This window comes from Sinocyclocheilus grahami, unplaced genomic scaffold (assembly GCF_001515645.1).
Source record: "Sinocyclocheilus grahami isolate Dianchi unplaced genomic scaffold, SAMN03320097.WGS_v1.1 scaffold465.1, whole genome shotgun sequence".
Classification (NCBI taxonomy): Eukaryota; Metazoa; Chordata; class Actinopteri; order Cypriniformes; family Cyprinidae; genus Sinocyclocheilus; species Sinocyclocheilus grahami.
In genome coordinates, this window is record NW_015505644.1 from 9,491 (window position 1) to 18,231 (window position 8,741).

Below are 8,741 nucleotides of genomic sequence, written 5' to 3' on the forward strand. Positions count from 1 at the left end.
GCGACGGGAGCGCAGACCACCTTGTCGGTTGATGTACGCAACGGCCGCTGTGTTGTCCGTGCGGACCAGTACATGCTTGCCTCGTAAGCGCCCTTTGAGATGGCTCAGGTCAAGGTGCACTGCCAGCAACTTGAGGCAGTTGATGTGCCAGTGCAGTTGGGGCCCCGTCCAAACCCCTGACACTGCAAGCCCGTTGTACGTGGCCCCCCAGCCGGTAGTTGAGGTATCCGTGCAATCCACACCGACGCAGGGATCTCTTTTCTCGGTATGGAGTTGGACTAGAGCAGGTCTCCAGGCATGGGGAGAGTTTGCTCTTTTCCCAGTTGACCTGAAGGCCCAACAGGCTGAGGTGTGAAAGTTCCAAATCCCTGTGTTTGCACAACTCAACTGATCCTGAGACTGAGCGAGTATGAGCCAATCGTCGAGGTAGTTGAGAATGCGAATGCCCTATTCTCTCATGGGAACAAGGGCTGCCTCCGTAACTTTCGTGAAGACACAGGGCGACATGGACAGCCCGAAGGGCAGGACCTTGTACTGGTATGCCCGCACCTCGAACCGCAAACCGCAGGAATGGCCTGTGACGCGGAAGGATCGAAACATGGAAGTACGCATCCTTCAGGTTGATCGCTGCGAACCAATCTTTGGGGCGGACACACCTGAAGATGCATTTCTGCGTGAGCATCTTGAACGGGAGCCTGTGAAGGGCCCGGTTCAAGACGCGCAGATCCAAGATGGGTCTCAACCCATCCCCTTTCTTGGGTACAATGAAGTAAGGGCTGTAAAACCCCATCCTCATATCGGCTGGAGGAACCGGCTCTATCGTGTCCTTCGCCAGCAGGACTGCGATCTCTGCACGCAAGACAGGGGCATCTTCTGCTTTCACTGAAGTAAAGTGGACCTCCCTGAACTTGGGAGGGTGCCGGGCGAACTGAATAGCATAGCCAAGCCTGACGGTTCGAAGGAGCCATCGAGATGGGCTGGGTAGCTCTAGCCAGGTTCCCAGACACCGCACAAGTGGCATCAACAGAACTACAGGCGTACCCGCAGTGGGGCAGTGCGGAAGAACGCAGGGACTCAGCCCGGACGTCTCGTAGCCGGTCCGAGGCGGGGTCTGGGTGTGTGTAACACTCCTCAACGGGACTACAGGCATGCCAGCAGTGGGGCAGCGCGGAAGAACGCAGGGACCCGGCCCGGGCGTCTTAGTGCCGGTCCGAGGTGGGGTTTGGGTGTGTGTAACACTGACCTGTGTTTGAGCAGAGGGTGCGTGGGTAGTCCTTTGGTTCCTCCTCCCGATCCCCCCACTGCTGCTCACTGGTGAGAGAGGAGGGTGAGTGTGATATGGCTCTGGATCGTCCACAACCCACCGTCCCCTCTGGGGACCCAGAGATAGAAGAATTCTATCCGTCGTGGTGCGGAGTTCCTTGAGAACTTCCGGGTCTTGACCACCCTCGTGCAAGTCCCTCAGTGCCTTGGTCGAGTTAAGCTTTAACCCTTTCCTATACCAACTGTATGTGTGTGTGTGTGTGTGTGTGTGTATGTGTATGTTAGACCAGTTTATGTGTTTATGTAGTATGTTAGACTAGTTTAAGTGTTTATGTAGTTAATAAAACCTTACTTGTATCACACTTGACGTGGTTCATTGTTTGCTTATAACTGGAGTCACTTAATCATGCAGATTTATGCTACAAGCTTTTGTAGAATTGTACAGTAAGAAGGTTATTTCCCTTAACCAGGAAATTAACGTTCTTAGAATTGACAAGACAGTTGACCCTGAGAGGTCAGCTAAATATCTACAGCGGATCTAAAATATTCATAATTAATTATAACTAGTTATGGTTAATTATTCATATTTCCCATGAGCTGATTCATTACACCGAGAAACCAATCATCCAAACTTGAGGGTTCGGGAAAGCATAGCCATCATTTCCAGGTCCGTGTCCGGCACCGCTGGCTGCTCAGAGGGCGGCAACGCTGACGGATCTTCATCCCCAGAAAAGTCTGGCTCACCCTCTGATGCTGCAATCAACATCCGATCGTCGAGGGGGAGCCTCGGAATTAAACAGGTGGTACCCCCGGGAGGGTCCGAGATGGTCCTACCCCCGCAATGGGAGCATGAGTCATCCACAAAAGCCACCTCAGTGTGCTACATGCCCAGACACGAGAGGCAGCGATCGTGACCATCACCCGGCGCCAGGTAACGACCGCACCCAGAAACGCACGGATGGTATGACATCTTTAAAAAGACGCGTCTTTAAAAAGACGTTCCACCCGTGAAGCTCTTTTAGATGGAAATTGCTCTTTTAGTGTGCTGAAGCGCACAGGGGAGATGGCCGTCTGCAACATACACAGGGGGTAGTGCAGCCTGATGTGTGCAACCCACTCGACACGGGAAACCACCACCGCTGAAGCGCCGTACCTCCAGCACAAGAGCCCATGAAGAGCGTGCTTGACTGTAGTTTTTTCTCTACGCAGAAGGTCAGGAGCAGAACGATAGAACCGCACGGCTCCGAAGCGAAAAGCTGAATATGCCCTGCATCTGCTGCCTACTTATACTCACGCTGTGATCAGCAGCAGCTGGATGCAATAATCGCATGCCAATGTGCATTGTCTCGTTTAGTTTACACTCGAAGTAGATTGGTCTCTCTAAGCGAGATCCCAATTCTTCAGTCATCCGACGTGACGTCGAGAGTGACCGACTGAAAGGGAACTGGAAGCCAGTGTAAAGATCTGAGGACTGGTGTGATATGCTCAGATTTTCTGGTTCTAGTCAGAATCCTGGATGAGCTGCAGTTGTCTAATGGTCTTCTTGGGAAGGCCGGTGAGGAGACAACATTACAATAGTCTACCCTGCTGGTGATAAAGGCATGAATACGTTTCTCCAAATCTTGACTGGAAACAAAACATCTAAATCTTGCAATGTTTTTGAGATGATAGTATGCTGATTGAGTTACAGCTTTGACATGACTACTGAAACTAAGGTCTGTCTCTATAATCACACCAAGATTCGTGACTTGATTTTTAGTTGTTTGACCCCTAGAGTCAAGGTATGCATTCACCTTGAGAACTTCATCTTTGTTTCCAAATGCAATGACTTCAGTTTTCTCCTTGTTTAATTGAAGAAATTTCTGGCACATCCAACTGTTAATTTCATCAATGCATTGGCAGAGGGAGTCAATGGGGCTGTAGTCATTTGGAGATAAGGCTAGGTAAATCTGGGTATCATCAGCATAGCTGTGATAGGCAATTTGGTTCTTTCTCATTATTTGACTTAGTGGGAGCATATATAGGCTAAACAGGAGTGGTGCAAGAATTGAGCCTTGTGGGACTCCGCATGTCATAGACATCCACTTAGACTTATGCTCTCCTGTACTCACATAATAACCTCTTCCTTCTAAGTATGACCTGAACCATTTGAGCACCATCCCAGAAGGCCCGACCCAGTTTTCCAGTCTCTCTAGAAGTATGTTATTATCTACAGTGTCAAACGCAGCACTGAGATCTAGTAGTACCAGCACTGATATTTTGCCAGAATCAGAATTAAGCGAATATAATTTATTATCTTAATGAGCGCTGTCTCTGTGCTGTGATGCGGTCGGAAACCAGATTGAAAATGGTCCAGGTATCCATTTAAGTTGAAGTAGTTGTTCAGCTGATTAAAAACTACCTTTTCAATAATCTTGCATATAAAAGGAAGATTTGATATTGGTATATAGTTGCTCAATATGGTGCTATCAAGACCGCTCTTTTTCAGAAGGGGTTTAACAACTGCAGTTTTCAGGGATTTTGGAAACATCCCAGAAAGAAGTGAGGCGTTCACCACTTCTAAGAGATCTGCTTCTAAACAGTTAAGCACACTTTTGAAAAAAGATGTAGGAAGTGTGTCAAGGTAACAGGTTGATGATTTAAGGTGCTGTACTATTTCTTCCAAAACTTTGCTATCAATTGCTTCAAAAACAGACATGGTAACTTCTTTTTGAAATGACCTCTGCATAGCTTGAGGATGTGCTAATCGCCTTTCTGATATTATTGATCTTCTCAGAAAAGAAGGAAGCAAACTCATTGCATTTGCTGTCGGAGAGCATTTCACTGGGAATCTGACTTGGGGGGGTTTGTCAGTCTCTCAACAGTAGCAAAAAGAGCTCTTTTGCGTAATGGTAACTCAGACATAACCCTTTTAAAATTAACAAATTAATAGAACATTAAACATTAAATCTTCCCATACAATAATATTGAGCAAAAACACATTAAATAACATTTAATTTTAACATTTACTCTCATTTAACAGCAAAGAAGAATTAGCTTTATTGCTAGGTATGTTTACATATACAAGGAATGCATTCTGGGAACTAGAAATCTGCTGTAACTCATTTTGTGAATGTTTGTATATATGTCTGCACATTTATTCAGTTATATATACATTTATACTGTTTTCACATTTATATGGGAACATGTATGTGCAAAATATGTACACAATAATAGATACAACTTTGTAAATATATTACATATAATGATATTTTTGTCTTAATTTCTAAATATTTTTATTTGTACCAATATATAGCCATACATGCTTAAAAAAATGACCCATGTGACGCATGTATGGAAATGTATTATGTCACATATTGCATTATATTTTGCAGTATGTTCTCATATATTTTTGTTTCATGAGGTAATTTTGACATGCTTCCTTCAGATTTGTTATTGTAATACCTTGTTGTACCATACAGTTACATGCAAATGGAATAATTTGCTCTGCAAATTTGCGTTTTTTTCCCTTAGAGAATAATGGAGCTTGAAGCTGAAGGGGCCCATAACAAATTCATTTGTGTGGATGAAGCCAGCTTCAACCTCTGTAAAGTGAGGAGATGCAGGAGTAACAACACTGGGCAGAGGGCCACTGTTATAGAGCCAGGTCAGAGGAATGCATCTTCCAATAATGGTGTCCTTTGCCACATACCAACTATCGGCCTATACAATACAGAACACCTCGTCACATTTCTTGATGCACTGAATGAAAGGCTGGTTCCACCCGAAGAGGGAGGGCTGTTGATGGATTTGCCATGCAAGGAGGTATTTCCCTTGTCCACTGCAACATTGCAAGGGAAAACGTCCAATGCGATGTTGATGAAAACCTGTCGCATTATCGTTAGGAATGAATGGACTGATTATTTCACCTATTTATTTTGTTTTTTAGACATTTCCACCCATATGTTTCCTTTGATTTATTTTTAAACAGCATTCAACATTTATAAGTTTGAAAAGTATAGTATTTCATATTGATAGCTCTATTTTGTTGTCCATTGTGTAAAGGTTGATTGAAAGAATAGCCTAATAATTTGACCAGAAGTTGTGATGTTTGATGGAAAGCTTTTGTTGCATAGTTTTGTGAGTGTTAGAGCATTTTGCAAACAAAATTTTGGCCAGTGAGCTTCAGTTTCAGCCTGTGTGTTAACTGTTATGAAAATATGAGTGGACAAATGTGTTTAAGCAATCGAGAAAAACTGTAACAGCCGGGAAGAAGAAGAGAAGTAAGACTGCACGGTGGAAGTGTAGGGAGGCAAAACGGAGGAAGAGGAAAAAGGCTTAGCCACATTTCTGATGAAATAAGGACCACTATTGTGCATCATATTATCAATCAGGCCTTTCAATGACCGAGGCAGGTCGAAAGGTATAGTCAAAGGTTATGAGAACAACCACGTACTCAGTCATTCAAAAGTTTTGTAAACAGAGCAGGTATGTAATCCAACAATGTACACTGAACTTTACTGTAAAACTGTAAACTTACTGTATAATGTTTCATAGTCCACTTGCATTTTAATGTAATTTGTTGTCAGACCACCAGTAAAAGTATAACTAAATCCTGTTCGGTCTCTTGCAATAAACAATAAACAAGAAAATAGCAGCCTTGTACATTTTCAAATATTGACTTTGCATATATTGTAACTGTAGCCATAATTTATATCAGTAATTACTGACAGACTGCACTGTTACTGACAACATGCTAAACATTTTGGCTATCTTGTTTGTGAACAATAACACAATGACTTGCCATTGACATAAATATTTACTTTTTGATAACTAAGGATTTTGAGCATGTTACAGGATTTTGCCTGGTAATCCATTGCACTCACTCGTTTACAGATGATAAGTATGATTCAAGAAAGGTACTAAATTGACTAAGAAAAAAAAACGTTTGCCACAAACGCTCCATTCAAGAATCCAGTCAAAGCAGTTTGGGCTTATTTAATATGGCTTCAGTATTTTTGGAAAAAGGTGTCTCCCCATAGCGTCAGTTACTGACTCAATGTTGAGTGAACAAACTCAAATGATGTAAAACGTTTACACTCATTTCTTTTCTTAGTTTTATTCATCATACTTTTTTAAGGGCATGTCTTTTCAAGATTTTTTTTATTTATTTTTTTGTATCCATTCCAGTTTAGTATATAGTTGGTGTTATTCAACTAAAGTTTAGTCTTCATTTGGGAAATTAAATTGGAATATACATACAGGGTTGTGTAATGCACAGCACATTTTAGTAAATCAATTATGTCTCAGGTTTGTTACACAAACCAGGATTTCTAGCTACAAATAATAGAGCACAGATGCTGCACATTTCAGATATAATTTCTTAGAAGTCTGTGTTAGGATGTGGCATAGGTGGTTAAATGTGACACTTGTGGGGTCACAAATCTAGATTAATGTCAGATATGTAAAACATTTCAATTTATGCACGAACTAGGTTAAGCAAATTTTAAAAAGTAAAGTACAACAATAGTGTTGCTGCTTTTTCCCTAGTCTATTTGGAATCTATGAATTTCCTCATTGGTTTCCAGCTTCCAGGGAGAGCATTAACAGTAATGCTCAAAAATGATGAAATCATCACATTCACCTCAACAGATGTTGCATATATTCACCTCACACAGTGATCACAGGTTATTTTTAAAATTATCTCTAAACTGGAAAACCTTTGTGATCCTAATTCAACTGTAAAGCCCTGCTGAGAGTTCAGAAGATTCTAGTTTGTTTCACAAGAGTTGGACTTGTAGATTCAAACATCTGTACAATTTATGTATGAGGAGACATTTGTGGGTTAATGCTCTATTTAAAAACGATTGACATGTTTTATGAGTTAGATATGGAAATGGACATTTGTATCAGTGAATATGGTGGTTTAAGCAAATTTAAGTGTGTTTTAAGAAAATTAAGTGAAGAATATAAACCTGCCTGTTCTCAAATGAGCCACTACGCAGGACCAACGGTCTATCTTAAACCATGCTTCTCAGTTGCATTTACATTTTCCTTGTGGGCTTTACTAATTGTTTCTTTGTCAAAGTTTCTTGTTCAACATCTGACTTCAGCTTGAAGGGAGATTACTTATTGGGTGGTCTTTTTGCTTTACATGAAATTGAACATGAAACAACCCTGTTTTCCACTGAGGCCACTGAATGTTTCAGGTAAGAATGCACCTTTTACCACTTTAGGGTTATTAGTACAGAGTATTTTAAATAAAATCAGCTTTTCACTGATTCTAATCAGCTTTTTACAATTCTAAACTGAATATTCAGTTACATGTTATTAACTTCCTCACTGATGTTTTTAAGGCACAGTACCGCAAAATCTGGATTTCAAATGTTGCAAGTAATGAGATTTGCTGTTGAGGAGATTAATAACTCTACCACTCTTCTGCCCAATGTTTCTCTGGGCTATGAAATTTTTGACCATTGCTCTAATACACAGAATTTCAATTCAGTTTTAAGTTTCATCTCAAAGAATGGCTCAATAAAACCTAAAGAAAAACTCAACAGCTATCAGCCTAAAGTGATTGCTTTAACAGGACCATATGGAAGCTCAAAAACTATGACTGTTGCACCACTGTTCACAATGGACCTTATACCAATGGTAAATTTTGTGTCTTTTTATACAGTATACACAACAAAATACTTGCACACTACCTTTTGTTCAGGACTAACAAGTTACTATGAGTATCTCTCTCTCTCTCTCTCTCTCTCGCTCTCTCTCTTTCTCTCTCTCTCTCTCTCTATATATATATAACAATGCATTAAGAGGCCAGGGGTGTAAACATCTGAACAGAATGAAGATGTGTACATTTTTTATTTTGCCTAAATATAATTGTCATGCCCTTCAGAAGATACATGTTTCCCAGAAGACAAAGTAAGTTACAGTTTCCCTGATCTTCACATTCAAAACATTTTCACCCTCTGGCTCTTAATGCATTGTTTTTTTTCCTTCTGAAGCATCAGTGAGCATTTGAACCTTTAGTAATAGTTGCATATGAGTCCCTCAGTTGTCCTCAGTGTGAAAAGATGGATCTCAAAATCATACAGTCATTGTTGGAAAGGGTTCAAATACACAGAAATGCTGAAAAACCAAAGAATTTGTGGGATCTGAAGGATTTTCTCTGAAGAACAGCAGGCAGTTTAACTGTTCAGGACAAACAAGGGACTCATGAACAACTATCACTAAACAAACAAAAAAAACAGCTGTGGATCATTCAGGTAACAACACAGTATTAAGAATCAAGCATATGCAAACTTTTGATCGGGGTCATTTTTATAAATTCAACAATTATTTTCTCTTGTGGACTATATGTAAACGTCTTTTATGTGAAATAACATGCATTTTTTATGGTCCCTCTTATTGGTAAAATAATAAACATTTGGCAAATTCTGCAAGGTGTCTGTAAACTTTTGACCTCAACTGTATACAGTATATAAGTGTTTTCT